We start from the raw sequence: 16013 nt of genomic DNA on the forward strand, positions 1-16013 counted from the left end.
TTTTCAAAATGGCATATTTTGAAAAACATCCAAACAAATGGCCATTCACTTTCATAGTGGGGAAAATAGGTTTCCATGACGGCCTAGTGATTGAATAACAATACCCATACTGTTTATCAGTAACTATGTCCTGACACGCAAGCAAATCACAATAATCCTCTAAGAACCAATCAGCAAAGGCCTGTAAACTAAACCCCTGAGAGGCCAGTATAGAAAATAGAATCCCTAGAATCGGGAAGGCCCTCAGACCCATTAACTTGAATCGGAATGTCCGTTCTAGGGATTATATTTCTATGGTTACACAGGAAACCAGGGGGACCTGCTTCCACAACAGTCCTGGAGGTTTTAAGGTAAAGGTCAGCTTGGTAATAACTTCAGACGCTTTTCAGACTTCATCAACAACCAACAACCAACAACCTCAACAGGACGTCTGTTTTAATCAGTCTCCCACTGGACTGAACCATGGGGTGCAACACCAGCAGGGGTTCTGTCGTGGTGGACCCTTCTAAAAAGCCAGAGACCAGACCAGCGTCGGCCAGCTCGACCAGTAAGTCCACCGCTGAGGAGACTAAAGAAACTACAGACAAAGACAAAGATGAAACAGAAGGCATATCAAGCTGCGACTGACGTCCATCTTTCTTCTTAACCCAAACTCCTCAAAGTAAGATATCTGTAATTCTGCCAGTTACACTTTTATGCTATCTCATCACCCAAATATGGACCAATACAATTATCTGTATGACATTTTGGGTCACTTTCTTTATTCTATCAAATGGAAGTTAGCTATTCTAATCATTAAGCCATAAACAAGTTGAACAAATGATGACTATCCCATTGGGCAGCACTATGATACAATCACCTCTATTACTTCTCTGTCTGTCTGTGGCTATTTGACATGACCAGATGTGATGTATAGCTAGTGAGATGGTCTCTCTCTCTCTCTCTCTCTCTCTCTCTCTCTCTCTCTCTCTCTCTCTCTCTCTCTCTCTCTCTCTCTCTCTCTCTGTGTGCGTGCGTGCGTACAGATTGGCCTGTCTGCAGGTGAAGGAGATGGTCTCTCTCTTTCTCTCTCTCTCTGTGTGTGTGTGTGTGTGTGTGTGTGTGTGTGTGTGTGTGTGTGTGTGGGGTGTGTGTACAGATTGGCCTGCAGAGGAAGGCAATGCTGCACAACTGTTCATCAACCCCTGTGACATCTGGGACCAGACCAGCCACACACCCCGCTCCACACTGTGATGTAACCTACCAGCCACACACCCCGCTCCACACTGTGATGTAACCTACCAGCCACACACCCCGCTCTGCTCTGTGATGTAACCAACCAGCCACACACCCCGCTCTGCTCTGTGATGTAACCAACCAGCCACACACCCCGCTCTGCTCTGTGATGTAACCAACCAGCCACACACCCCGCTCCACACTGTGATGTAACCTACCAGCCACACACCCCGCTCCACACTGTGATGTAACCAACCAGCCACACACCCCGCTCCACACTGTGATGTAACCTACCAGCCACACACCCCGCTCCACACTGTGATGTAACCTACCAGCCACACACCCCGCTCCACACTGTGATGTAACCAACCAGCCACACACCCCGCTCCACTCTGTGATGTAACCTACCAGCCACACACCCCGCTCCACTCTGTGATGTAACCTACCAGCCACACACTCCCCTCTGTGATGTAACCTACCAGCCACACACCCCGCTCTACACTGTGATGTAACCTACCAGCCACACACTCCCCTCTGTGATGTAACCTACCAGCCACACACTCCCCTCTGTGATGTAACCTACCAGCCACACACTCCCCTCTGTGATGTAACCTACCAGCCACACACTCCCCTCTGTGATGTAACCTACCAGCCACACACTCCCCTCTGTGATGTAACCTACCAGCCACACACTCCCCTCTGTAATGTAACCTACCAACCACAGGTTCCTTACTCTGTCTACTGTTGCTGGTCCAGAACACTCTCTCTCTCAATCTCTCAACTGGACCTTCAGTGTCCACAGTGCCATGTTTATATCCTGTTAATGTGCCAGTATGGTCATTGTAACAACAATGAGACATGGTAGTAAATGTACAGATTCAATCTGACTAATGTCCTTTATTGTTTTTAATGTCCTTTATTGTTCTTACCTCCATCTCTATCTCACTCTCTATCACACACCTCTGTTCCAAGGTGGCAGTTACAATCAGTTATTTCAAAAGCTTCCAACCCTGCCGCAGGCTAAACCGAACAGCAGCCAAATCAGTAGGCTTTGTAGGCAGTTTTTGTTGCAGCTGTACAGCATATTACTGATCACTCCAGCAGTCCTAGGCTCCAACACTACATAACACTGCATCAGGAAGCTGTTACAACTCTGTGTTTGGGTAGACAGCAGCATGCTTGTTATTACCTATGAAGGAAATGGTTCCCATAGATACAAATACTATATACTGCAGTGCCTTCTTTTGCCACCAGGTGGCATGTAAACACACATGCAGTTCTGTCTGTCACCACCAGGGTGCAGAAGTGATCCATCAGTATTTGGTGGGCTATCCAAGGTCCTGGTCCATTTACTCAAGACATTTAATCTGAAATATATGTTGTAAATGTATTACCAGCGAGTGAATAGAGCTGGAAGGGAATAGCCATTTCACAAAGCCCATATCACAAATACCCATCACAGAGGAAGCGGGAAATTACATGAAAATATTACCATTATACAAATGGAAAGTGTGATTGAATAATGTGTTTGAGAAGATAAATGGAAAGCACTTTGTTAGAAAATGTGGTGCTAAATAGCTTTTTAATTTCAGATGTGGGATACAATAAAACACATTTCTACTCCATTTTCACTGGCAATTGATTAGTGGTTCCACACCTGCAGAGAGAAGGGCTCTTATCTTCTCATTACCAGTTAATTAATATGCATGCACACATGTCTATTATCTTTCCTCTGCCATTTAGCAGAAATGAGACATTGATGTTGTAATGGCCTAGGAATGGATGACTTCTCTCTCTGTTGCTTTAAGGAGAAATAAGACACATGATTGACATTGTCTTTAATTGTTGTAAGAGACAATTAAATGAAAAATAAATAAAAAGATAAAACATATTCAGTATGACATCACCATTCCCCTCTGGGAGGTGTATCTATAAACACAGCAACTCTTATTTGATTGGCTGTATTTAAGTTAGCAGCTATTCTATGGTACTGCAGCTTTTAGAAACAAGCCATTTGGTGCACTAATGTATACCTAAGAAAGAGATGTATTGAAGAGCGATATGGAAATGTTTTACTTGAAAGACATACATAAGGGAATAAGATATTAAATTCCTCACTAGGGTTTGGCTATTAGAGAATCCAAGGCCTCACCTGTTGAAGCAAAACCTGGGTGAAAGTCAAATTAATTTATGTCCTGATCTTCAATGTTCCACTGCCATAAGTGCATATTGTATTATCAGTGAAATATGAAGTCCTATAGAAACTAGTCTGACTGGATATCTTTGCAGTTGTGCATAAATAGCCCCCAGCATGTGTTCTGTATTATGCACATTACACAATGTCATTAGCTTTTTATCTTTATGGTTTGAGCCAAATTTCACATAGCAGTGGATGTTGTTATGGTTGATCGTATGATTGTACATTAGAAAGAGATACATGCTTCATGACTAAAACAAACATTATAGAGGATGATTATGTCACTAAACTATAGTGGTTCAGAAGCTGTTGATAAGGGAATATTGTGAATATTAGGTTTACAAACATCATTTTCAAACAGAGATGTGCCAACCAATAAAGGCTAGCCTGGCAGTCTAAAATGAAAAAGGGCATCTGAACACAACTCTGGGGTGTAATCTGCTCCTCTTGTAATGGGCCATTTATAAACTCAGCAAAAAAAGAAACGGCCCTTTTTGAGGACCTTGTCTTTCAAAAATAATTCGTAAAAATCCAAATAACTTCACAGATCTTCATTGTAAAGGGTTTAAACACTGTTTCCCATGTTTGTTCAATGAACCATAAACAATTAATGAACATGCACCTGTGGAAGGGTCGTTAAGACACTAACAGCTTACAGACGGTAGGCAATTAAGGTCACAGTTATGAAAACTTAGGACACTAAAGAGGCCTTTCTACTGACTCTGAAAAACACCAAAAGAAAGATGCCCAGGGTCCCTACTCATCTGCGTGAATGTGCCTCAGGCATGCTGCAAGGAGGCATGAGGACTGCAGATGTGGCCAGGGCAATAAATTGCAATGTCCGTACTGTGAGACGCCTAAGACAGCGCTACAGGGAGACAGGATGGACAGCTGATCATCCTCGCAGTGGCAGACCACGTGTAACAACACCTGCACAGGATCGGTACATCTGAACATCACACCTGCGGGACAGGGACAGGGTGGCAACAACAACTGCCCGAGTTACACCTTGCAGGTCCTCACCAGACATCACCGGCAACAACGTTGCCTATGGGCACAAACCCACCATCGCTGGACCAGACAGGACTGGCCTTGAAGAATGTCACTGATCTCCCTGTAACTGCAGGGAGCAGGGCTTTATTTCACTATGAAATCACCCAGATATTCATAATTGTTTGTCAAAGCCATCTGTTCTGAAGTGTCACAGTGGTTCCTTTGGAGTGGCTTTGGAGTGATTGAGCGCAACAACAAAAAACAGATGTGTGCCAAGAGAGGTCAACTTTCATTTGAAGAAAAGTCAGATACAGCGTTTTTCCCTTTATTGTGATTCTGGAAGCGTATGTATACACCCCAAATGCTGTCATGTATTATCTAGGCGTTGGAGACAGAGATGTAAGCATTAGGTTTCTGATTTACAGAATGAGGACGTTTAGAACATTTTTGTTTTTCTAAGTCTGATCTTTATTTGGTCTGCACGGTGGAAGGATGGTATTCAGAATGAACTCTGACTCATTTTACGTGGAATTTCTACCAACGAATAAGGAAACAACTGTTAACAGAAGCTAATGCTTCTAAGTGGTCGTGTCATACTTTCTCTGACTATACACCAATAAAACCTGTATGAATCCCTCACATACTGCAGTGCATGCTCTACCTGGTAATGGTGTTTAGCCCCTTTGAATCCACAGCACTTTCTGCTCTCTCTCTCTCTCTCTCTCTCTCTCTCTCTCTCTCTCTCTCTGTTTCTAAAGTTAATGGTAGAAAAGGAAAGGTCACCATGGAGATGACAAAGAAAATCCCTGCTAGAGAAAACACTTAAAGCTAGCTGGTGATTCATCAGCTTTAATGCAGTCCATTAGACACTGCTTTTAGTGGACAATGAACAATGGGAACTAGACTAAGTTTATTTGCACAGAACATATTTTAGTTTTTTTGAGAAGAAGCCATAGTAAGTCAGTGCTGTTTAATGGAGCTTGTGTCCAGAAGGTCATTTCTTTAGACTTCAGAGAAATGGGGCCTGAGACCCTGAGTGAGTGAACTTATTTACTTCACATGTATATCCTCAGAGGGATAACCTACTATATCCTACAGTATCCAGTCAAAGTCAACCTCAAAATTAATCATATCGCTGATCTTACCATTAGGTTTTCGTTAAATGTCATGCCAATGAAACGTCTGTAGGACATCGCAAATAGATTATGAGTGAGTAGAAATCCTGAAGGCGGATAAGATTTAGCCTGAGAAAAAGGTCAGGTTGCTGGAGGAAGGCTCGGACATATGGATTAAGATAACGTGATTATTCTGGATAGGAAACACAAGACATGTTGTTTTTGTTACAGGGCAAATCAGTATTTAAAGGTACCATGTTGATATGGTTCACTGTAGGTACGCTGTTATCAATATAGTCTGTGGTAAAGACTAGTATGTGCTATAGAAATTCTACCTACATAGCATCCATTTTTGCACAACACATACACCCCTATGAGTACCTGATGTAAAAAGCAGTATTGTGCTCACTGGGATAATTCTAATCCATTTGTTTTAACCATTGGCTCATGATTATAGCAAGGCGTCTGTGGGCTCATTTGAGATTTACATTTACTAGGCCCTACTTACACTCTTTACACAGTTGTTTACTCTATTATGAGAACAGAGTGGACATTGTGAATCACGTTGTGTTGTGTTCTAGCTGTTTCTGTTTCTAAGAAGCATGTTGTTGAGCCTGATGTTCTTTAAGGTGAGGGTTGGATTGTGAGTGAGGGGCTGAGGCCGAGGCAGGCAGCTGCTGTGTAATTATGGGAGACCCAGTGAAGTACAATACAAAAGCTACAGCGGCAGGTGTAGCTATTCATCTTTCCACATTTGTTTTGATCGGTGCAGTGTGCGGGGGTAGAGAGAGAGAAAGTCCTTTCAAAGCAAATGGAGAAAACTAGGAAAATGTAGTCTAAATGTCATTCATTCAGCACCAGTGTCGAGGTGACCTTAAAGAGAATCATCTCTCCCTTTTGTAAATGCGGAGAAGTGGATTCTGCAAAATATCAAATTTGATAAGAAAGGGAGTCCATGTGATGGAGCCTTGTGATGGTGAGCAGAATATGGCTGATATGGGGGATGTGAACTGGTTCTGGAGCCTCTATGGTTGAACAGTCTGTTCTGTTCTCTGGTCATGACCATCTGAATGTTTTACTATGTACATTTGCACAAATAGAAGGACAATTTGTACACATTTAAAAAACAACAACAACATAATGTGCAGGAGGCGGAAAAAAGCTGAAAATTGTTTCCCTAAGTGTTAGGGCATACATTACTGCTACAGGAGCATACTGCATATCACACTACATCATAAATTACTACGTATGTCAAAGGGTTGTTGTGTTCGATGTGCCTTGAGAGAGTGCTGTCATCTCACTGTATGCCGTGCAATATTTGTTATGATAGAGTTTGATTATGTGATATGATGATTTGGAGTTCCTTTTACCACATTATGAAGCCAGTCCTTGAAGAATCTACATGTACATGCGTTGATTTGTATTAGAATATGCCATGTATTTTATTGTCTATTCACTGAAAAACAAACTACCCATATGTAACCATCCATATCACGGATTTAACATTCATAGCTTTCACCATGACAACTGGCCAAGGCCAACCATCAGGGAACATTACTGAGGCATTTAGATAATGGTTTCCTTGTAGACATCCAAGAGGAGGGGAAACAACCTAATAACAGCTTTACTGCTTCATGTGTCATCATGCCATAGAAACAGCACAGCATAGTCTGTGGAAGAAAAAGAAACTAAGATGCCTTAATACACTGCAATAGGATTGCAGTCATCATTGTGTTTGTATAACTCATATTCATGGTTAGGTCTTTGTGCTTGTATATTAATATGTTTAGATTTGTGTTTAGTTTGATAGGATTATGACTAGAGCTGGAAGGCTGAAGGGAGCTGGCTGTATATTAGAGTGCATGTTTGTTTGTTTGTCTGCAGATTCAAGATAACAAGCCTGGTCCTCTCTTCATGACTGGGTGCTGGCTGCTGGGTCTGACCTCATCTCAGTGAAAATAATTAGAGCTGCTCCAGTCTGTGTGTGTGTGTGTGTGTGTGTGTGTGTGTGTGTGTGTGTGTGTGTGTGTGTGTGTGTGTGTGTGTGTGTGTTCTGAATGCCCCACTCCCAGCTGCAACCCTAAACACAGAGAAGCCACTGTTCTACAACTATTAGTCCCCCTCAATATGTATGTCTCCGCTAAAGGAAAATAATATTAATGGAGCGCTAAATACAGACCAAGCCTGTGGCCCGTCAACAGATAACTACAAGTACAGTGAGATTATTCATCAGGGACATGGATCTGATTGCATGTGAAGGGCCTGATAGATTTTCTACAAGCTGTAGGTTACATAGGGGGTGTGGTTCACGTCCCAAATGGCACCCTATTCCCTTTATAGCGCAATACTTTTGACCAGGGCCCATAGGGCTCTTGTCAAAAGTAGTGCACTATATTTGGTTACTACATGATTCCATATGTGTTATTTCATAGTTTTCATGTCTTCACTAGTATTCTACGATGTAGAAAATAGTAAAAATAAAGAAAAACCCTTGAATGAGTCGGTGTGTCCAAACTTTTGACTGGTACTGTATATATTTCTAAATACAAACTAGCTCTGAAATAAGTGAAACTTTACAAATGATCCACTTTTCAACCACTACTGTTCAACCTCCTATTCATCATCTCCAGCACCAAACCAGTGTCTACATGTAAAAACAACGCATTTCTATTTCTATCTGTGGTTAAAAAGATAAAAAGAAACGTCTTTAAAAAATGCTTCTCTGTGACATCACAGGGTAGGATTAAAAGTAAAAACTGTGATTATCAAAACCTGCAATGACTTTCTAGCCCAAAGGAGGGTATTTCCTTGCTCCCCACATCCCCACGAATCTCATAGAATTTGTAAATCACTGTTTTTAAAATGTTTAAACATTAGATGATGTCATAGGGTAAAACATTTAATTATATTTTTTTCTACAAAACGTAGAAATGCGCCGTTTTTGTGCTGGAGATAATGAAAATATGGTGGAGTTGCCCTTTAAATTGTTGTGCTACATCATGGGTAAGCATCATCTTTCATTTGAATTTCCGCTCTTGTGGGCGTGTGCATTGACCCTTTTTTGCACTAACTCTCTTGCACTGACTCTATGCACAAACACTGGACCCACACTCTCGCACATACTTACACTGACAACCCAACACATACATACACACACATAACATGCCCATGATTACCCCATCTTTGTACCCCACACATACAATTATCTTTAAGGTCCCTCAGTCGAGTAGTGAATTTCAAGCACAGTTTCAGCCACAAAGACCAGGGAGGTTTTCCAATGCCTCGCAAAGAAGAGCACCTATTGGTAGATGGGTAAAAAGAAAAAACAACAGACACTGAATATCCCTTTGAACAAACCTGCTTTCCAAAAGACACTGGGAGACAAATTCACCTTTCAGCAGGACAATAACCTAAAGCTCAAGGCCAAATCTACACTGGAGTTGCAAGAAGACAGTGAATGTTGCTGAGTGGCCGAGTTACAGTTTTGACATAAATCTTCTTGAAAATCGATGGCAAGACATGAAAATGGTTGTCTAGCAATGATCAACAACCAATCTGACAGAGCTTAAAGAATTTTGAAAAAGACTCACAGCTGTAATCGCTGTTAAAGGTGATTCTAACATGCACTGACTCAGGGGGTTGAATAGTTATCTAATGAAGTCATATTAGTGCTTCATATTGCATTTATCTTTTAAAAAATGTTAGAATTTTTCTTGTATTTTGACATTACAGAGTGTTTTGTGTAGATACATTTTTATTTTATTCCAATTTGTAAAAAACAATTTGGGGGAGAAAGTCAAGGGGTGTGAATACTTTCTGAAGGCATTTGTAGCCATGTTATTTTTACTCGTTATTGTTATTTGTTATTCACTGTGTATTTATTCTTCATGTCATTATTTCTATTTTTTATTTTGTATCTTTATTTTTACCTCTGCATCCAACATATCATTTGTTAACTTGTCAAACTTAATAGGCTATTTACTATATTGTAAAAGCGATATTGAATCGTGGTTGGTTGCCAACGCAACCAAATATCACCATTTGAAGGAGATGTATCTTCTGCTTGGATAGTTCCGACTTAGTCGGGCTGTAATTCCAATTTGTCTATAATAATTCATAATTGATATGTTAGATTCATGTCTCCATCTCAACCTAAAATCTAAGAATAAATCAAATTAAATCAAACTTAAATCCATTTTAAATAATGTTTTATTTTATCTGGTTCTTCAACTTAGATTTTTGGTTGAGATGTGAATCTAACATATACATTCTTAAATTCTAGATTACATTTGATCTCAAACAAAGCTTGAAACCCAAGGCCTTGTTTATTTTGTTAATTGTCCGTTTTTTGTTGACTCCTGGCTTGAATTGAAACAATAGCTGTTGATTATTTTGAAAATGCTATATAGTCCTAAATAGCATCATTGATGATATATGAGTGGTAAAGTATGGCCACATTTAATTTGCTCTGTTAAACCTTCCCTTTGGAATGACTTAACAGCAACAGTGAATCTATTTAGTGGAGATCTCTCAACACACATTCTCACGATAGGACGGGGTAATAGTCAGAGACAAATATCAGAGCTAATCAGGGCTGGGCTTGGTTGAAACTCTGGATGGGAGACCAAAGAGACATCTGTGTATAGATCAATCATCCAGTAGGAGGTGCTGCCCAGCCTTTCATTTTTTTCTGATAGTGGATATAAAACATTGAAGATCTGATTTTGTTTCAAAGGTACAAAATATACATATTTTATATGTTTTGTCTATGTTGAAAATTTGTAACCATGATGACATAATCCTGTGGTTGAAATTTCACCCTCAAAACAATTGTTTACATTAATGACTTTTTGCAAATCCAATGTATTTTACACAGAAATTCCACATCACAATATGTTGATAAATTATGTTAAAACAACATTGATTCAACCATTTTGTGCCCAGTGGGCAGTGTGTAGGTGTGTGTGTGTGTTGTGATAATCTCTCTGTAGGTTCCTGTTGCTGAGTGCTAACTGTGATCTCGGGGCCGAGAGAGAGAGCGAAAGAGAGCGAGAGAGAGACATGTTTCCCGTGCCAATAAAGCCCATTGAATTTAATTGAGAGCCAGAGAGATAGAGCCAGAGAGAGAGAGAGAATGAGAGAGAGGGAAATATACTGCTCAAAAAAATAAAGGCAACACTAAAATAACACATCCTAGATCTGAATGAATAAAATAATCTTATTAAATACTTTTTTCTTTACATAGTTGAATTTGTTGACAACAAAATCGCAAAATCACAACAGCATGTGAAGTTTATTGTCAATCAGTGTTGCTTCCTAAGTGGACAGTTTGATTTCACAGAAGTGTGATTGACTTGGAGTTACATTGTGTTGTTTAAGTGTTCCCTTTATTTTTTTGAGCAGTGTATAGCAACACTGATTGACAATAAATTTCACATGCTGTTGTGCAAATGGAATAGACAACAGGTGGAAATTATAGGCAATTAGCAAGACACCCCCAATAAAGGAGTGGTTCTGCAGGTGGTGACCACAGACCACTTCTCAGTTCCTATGCTTCCTGGCTGATGTTTTGGTCACTTTTGAATGCTGGCGGTGCTTTCACTCTAGTGGTAGCATGAGACGGAGTCTACAACCCACACAAGTGGCTCAGGTAGTGCAGCTCATCCAGGATGGCACATCAATGCGAGCTGTGGCAAGAAGGTTTGCTGTGTCTGTCAACGTAGTGTCCAGAGCATGGAGGCGCTACCAGGAGACAGGCCAGTACATCAGGAGACGTAGAGGAGGCCGTAGGAGTGTGTCAGCAGTTCCTGCAAGAGGAAGGCATTGATGCTATGTCCTTAAAACAAGTCAAAATGAGGCTCAGTAGTGTGTGTGGCCTCCACGTGCCTGTATGACCTCCCTACAATGCCTGGGCATGCTCCTGATGAGGTGGCGGATGGTCTCCTGAGGGATCTCCTCCCAGACCTGAACTAAAGCATCCGCCAACTCCTGGACAGTCTGTGGTGCAACGTGGCGTTGGTGGATGGAGCGAGACATGATGTCCCAGATGTGCTCAATTGGATTCAGGTCTGGGGAACGGGCGGGCCAGTCCATAGCAACAATGCCTTCCTCTTGCAGGAACTGCTGACACATTCCAGCCACATGAGGTCTAGCATTGTCTTGCATTAGGAGGAACCCAGGGCCAACCGCACCAGCATATGGTCTTACAAGGGGTCTGAGGATCTCATCTCGGTACCTAATGGCAGTCAGGCTACCTCTGACGAGCACATGGAGGGCTGTGCGGCCCCCCAAATAAATGCCACCCCACACCATGACTGACCCACCGCCAAACCGGTCATGCTGGAGGATGTTGCAGGCAGCAGAACGTTCTCCACGGCGTCTCCAGACTCTGTCACGTCTGTCACGTGTTCAGTGTGAACCTGCTTTCATCTGTGAAGAGCACAGGGCACCAGTGGCGAATTTGCCAATCTTGGTGTTCTCTGGCAAATGCCAAACGTACTGCACGGTGTTGGGCTGTAAGCACAACCCCCACCTGTGGACGTCGGGCCCTCATACCACCCTCATGGAGTCTATTTCTGACCGTTTGAGCAGACACATGCACATTTGTGGCCTGCTGGAGGTCATTTTGCAGGGCTCTGGCAGTGCTCCTCCTGCTCCTCCTTGCACAATGGCAGAGGTAGCGGTCCTGCTGCTGGGTTGTTGCCCTCCTACGGCCTCCTCCACGTCTCCTGATGTACTGGCCTGTCTCCTGGTAGCGCCTCCATGCTCTGGACACTACGCTGACAGACACAGCAAACCTTCTTGCCACAGCTCGCATTGATGTGCCATCCTGGATGAGCTGCACTACCTGAGCCACTTGTGTGGGTTGTAGACTCCGTCTCATGCTACCACTAGAGTGAAAGCACCGCCAGCATTCAAAAGTGACCAAAATATCAGCCAGGAAGCATAGGAACTGAGAAGTGGTCTGTGGTCACCACCTGCAGAACCACTCCTTTATTGGGGGTGTCTTGCTAATTGCCTATAATTTCCACCTGTTGTCTATTCCATTTGCACAACAGCATGTGAAATTTATTGTCAATCAGTGTTGCTTCCTAAGTGGACAGTTTGATTTCACAGAAGTGTGATTGACTTGGAGTTACATTGTGTTGTTTAAGCGTTCCCTTTATTTTTTTGAGCAGTGTATATATATATAGAGAGAGAGACCATCTTGCTGAGTGCTAACTGTGATCTCTGGGCTGAGAGATAGACACAGAGGTAGAGAGAAATAGAAAGAGCGAGAGGCAGCAATAGCAGTCTGAAGCTGAAAGAGAGAGGCAGTAATAGTAGCCTGAAGCTAGCTCTCACAGCCATTCCCACCCCTAATTGCATAGCCATCATTAAAATGCTAATTTCTAGTGTTAAAGGTGCAATTAAAAGGGTAATTAAAAATGCTTTGTTCCACTCCTCTACCTGTGTGAACAGCGTGGCCATTACTGTGCTCCTTCTGATCTGGAGTATTTACATTGTGCCTACAGACTAATCCCTTTATCAAGGTTCAACTGAGAGCCAGGGTAGTGGTAGTGTGGAGGGAATCATTATAATCAGAGAGGTGATAGAACAGGATGTGATGTCATCTCAGCTGTATTTACTGTAGTGCTCTTGTCAGAACATAAACAAGTGTTCTTATTATGACACTAACATGAAAGGGGATATGATCTGATGTACTCTATGCAGCAATATAAAGGGTGGCTGAACGCACCGATTTCCGCTTGTGTTTTTCTGCTGCTCATTAAGAAAAATGTGATTTTGGTCTTGGGGTTGTGGTTAGATTATTATTTTTTTATGTATTTTATTTAACCTTTATTTAACTAGTCAAGTTAGTTAAGAACAAATTCTTATTTTACAATGACGGCCTACTCCGGCCAAACCCTCCCCTAACCCAGACAACGCTGGGCCAATTCTGCGCCGCTCTATGGATGTGGTTGTGTTATGTTTGCTTATCGTACCCTGGCAGTTACTGTTGTTTGTCCATTTTGAGGCACAGTAGCAACAACACAGCCACTTGACTACCACTACCTCAAAATAGTCAGAATTAATCTAAGATACTGAAATTGTACATCTAGCTGGTGTTTAGTGCAATATTTCTCCAGTAAAAAAATTTGCATTAAAAAGCCAGTGCACTGCAGACAGTATAAAGCGAGTCAACTGTTGCTGGCTGCGCTCAGAACTGATTTCTGAGAACTTGTCAACAACTTCATCATCAGCAAGCTGTCAAACTATGGTAAATAAAGCACAAGCTGTTTCATAGAGAATCATGTTGCAAAGGGACACAAGATGCTTGTGAATGGGTTTTGAATTTTGGAATATTGACAAGTGGCAGTTAGGATGCAAGTGTGAATTGTCTCAATTCTCATTTTGCCCTAAACAGTGGCAGACTGCGGTCTCTATCAAACACATCAGCAAGTGGCCACTCCATAAAGTTTCCCCTATTATGGGATGGTTATTTGTAACGGCTGTCAATGGTACATGCCAATGATTAAAAAAATATGGAAAAAAGACAAGGAAAGAAAAATAAAAAAAATAATAATAATGAATAATAAAAATAGTTTAGTGGGGGTGGAGGTGGGTTGAAAAAAAGAAGTCTTAGGGGCATAGTGTTCTTTCAACATAACATTGGCGACGTGTTGTCTTATGTAAACAAGTCAGAGTCCGAGGCACTGCCTAATAGACAGGTCTGTCTCACTGTCTGGAGGCTACGATTGGATAGAGCACAATCAGCGCAGCTGTTCATCTCGTGTTAGTGGGCAAGTGGGCATGATCGTAATCCAAACCCAACCCTCATGTAAGGCGTGACAACCTCAGTTACACAAATCTCACAAAAACATACTGCCTTTATCACCAAAATTATTCTTCCTGCACCTTTTTGTAAACGTTGGCACTGGAATAAATGTTTCTGACTAATATTGATGCCACATATGTCGTTTTCAATCAGAGAAGTCGTTTTTTTGCATTTATTTGCTCTTTAATAAGCCACAGTCATACATACTGAAGATATACACTGAGTGTACAAAACATTAACATTGAGTTGCACCCTCTTTTGCCCTCAGAACAGCCTCAATTCATTGGGGCATGGACTCCACAAGGTGTTGAAAGCGTTCCACAGGGATGATGACCCATGTTGACTCCAACGCTTCCCACAGTTGTGTCAAGTTGGCTGGATGTCCTTTGGGTGGTGAACCATTCTTGATACAGACGGGAAACTGTTGAGCATAAAAAACAGCAGTGTTGCAGTTCTTGACACAAACTGGTGCGCATGGCACCTACTACCATACCTCTTTCAAAGAAACTTCAATATTATGTATTGTACACATATACAATCCATGTCTAAATTGTCTCAAGGTTTAAACATCCTTATTTAATCTCTTCCCCTTCATTCAACACTGATTGAAGTGGATTTAATAAGTGACATCAATAAGGGATCATAGCTTTGACCTGGATTCAACTGATCAGTTATGTCATGGAAATACTTCATGTTTTGTACACACAGTGTACAGTAGGTTTCATGTTTATAGTGTCTTTAGCTCGGCCAGAAGAACATGGTTTCAGTTTCACCAAGCAATTGTTTTATAAAACCCACATCTTTCAAGATTCTTCCAACATTCGTTACAGTATAATGACAATCCAACATCTTCAGATGTCTTCCAACATTAGTTACAGTATAATGACAATCCAACATCTTCAGATGTCTTCCAACATTAGTTACAGTATAGTGACAATCCAACATCTTCAGATGTCTTCCAACATTAGTTACAGTATAATGACAATCCAACATCTTCAGATGTCTTCCAACATTAGTTACAGTATAGTGACAATCCAACATCTTCAGATGTCTTCCAACATTAGTTACAGTATAATGACAATCCAACATCTTCAAAACCAGAGAAGACCAGATTTGAACTGGAACACACTGATGTTCAACACAATTGCATTTTGGCGTAGAAGCAGAAAATCAACTGTGGCACCAGCTAATGTAAATAGTTAGTGTTTGTGTGTACAGTGTACTGCAGCTGCCAGGATTCCCATCTGGGATTCTTTTAATCCTATATTCAGTACAATATGTTATTAGGTGAGATCATATACAATTGACCCATTCTATAAAAAAGGCTGTATTTATCCATTAAAAAGTCCACTGTTGATCCCGAAACTGTTGATGAACATTAGCTGCAGATGAGAGAAAACCAGCAACTAGAATGAGAAATGATGGATTCGCTCCAGCTTGCTAGCTGCCGATGCTGCAGGCCAACTTGCTTTCAGGGCTGGTGAAGTGTCAGTGGTTTCATTTTATAGTGTGTAGTTTTCCCTGATTTCCCTCAGGAATAGAGCGCTGCTGGTAGAATGGAGAAACATCTGCTGCCACTCAGAGAGATACATATAAAAACCATCATTTCTATCAGCGTTGCTACAGCAGAGTGAGGACAGAGAGCCAAGCAGCACATTAGAATGCCTGCCTGTCT

The 16013-nt window shown here is 41.6% G+C and overlaps 1 long non-coding RNA gene across 1 annotated transcript; it reads left to right on the forward strand.

Moving 5' to 3' along the window:
• Window positions 1-229: 229 nt before the first annotated feature.
• On the forward strand, window positions 230-2102 carry LOC115167024 (uncharacterized). The gene is made up of 2 exons (XR_003870426.1): window positions 230-661; window positions 1026-2102. It is a non-coding gene; the product is annotated as an uncharacterized LOC115167024 (long non-coding RNA).
• Window positions 2103-16013: the final 13911 nt, after the last annotated feature.

The sequence above is a fragment of the Salmo trutta genome, chromosome 29, assembly GCF_901001165.1.
Source record: "Salmo trutta chromosome 29, fSalTru1.1, whole genome shotgun sequence".
Taxonomy (NCBI): Eukaryota; Metazoa; Chordata; class Actinopteri; order Salmoniformes; family Salmonidae; genus Salmo; species Salmo trutta.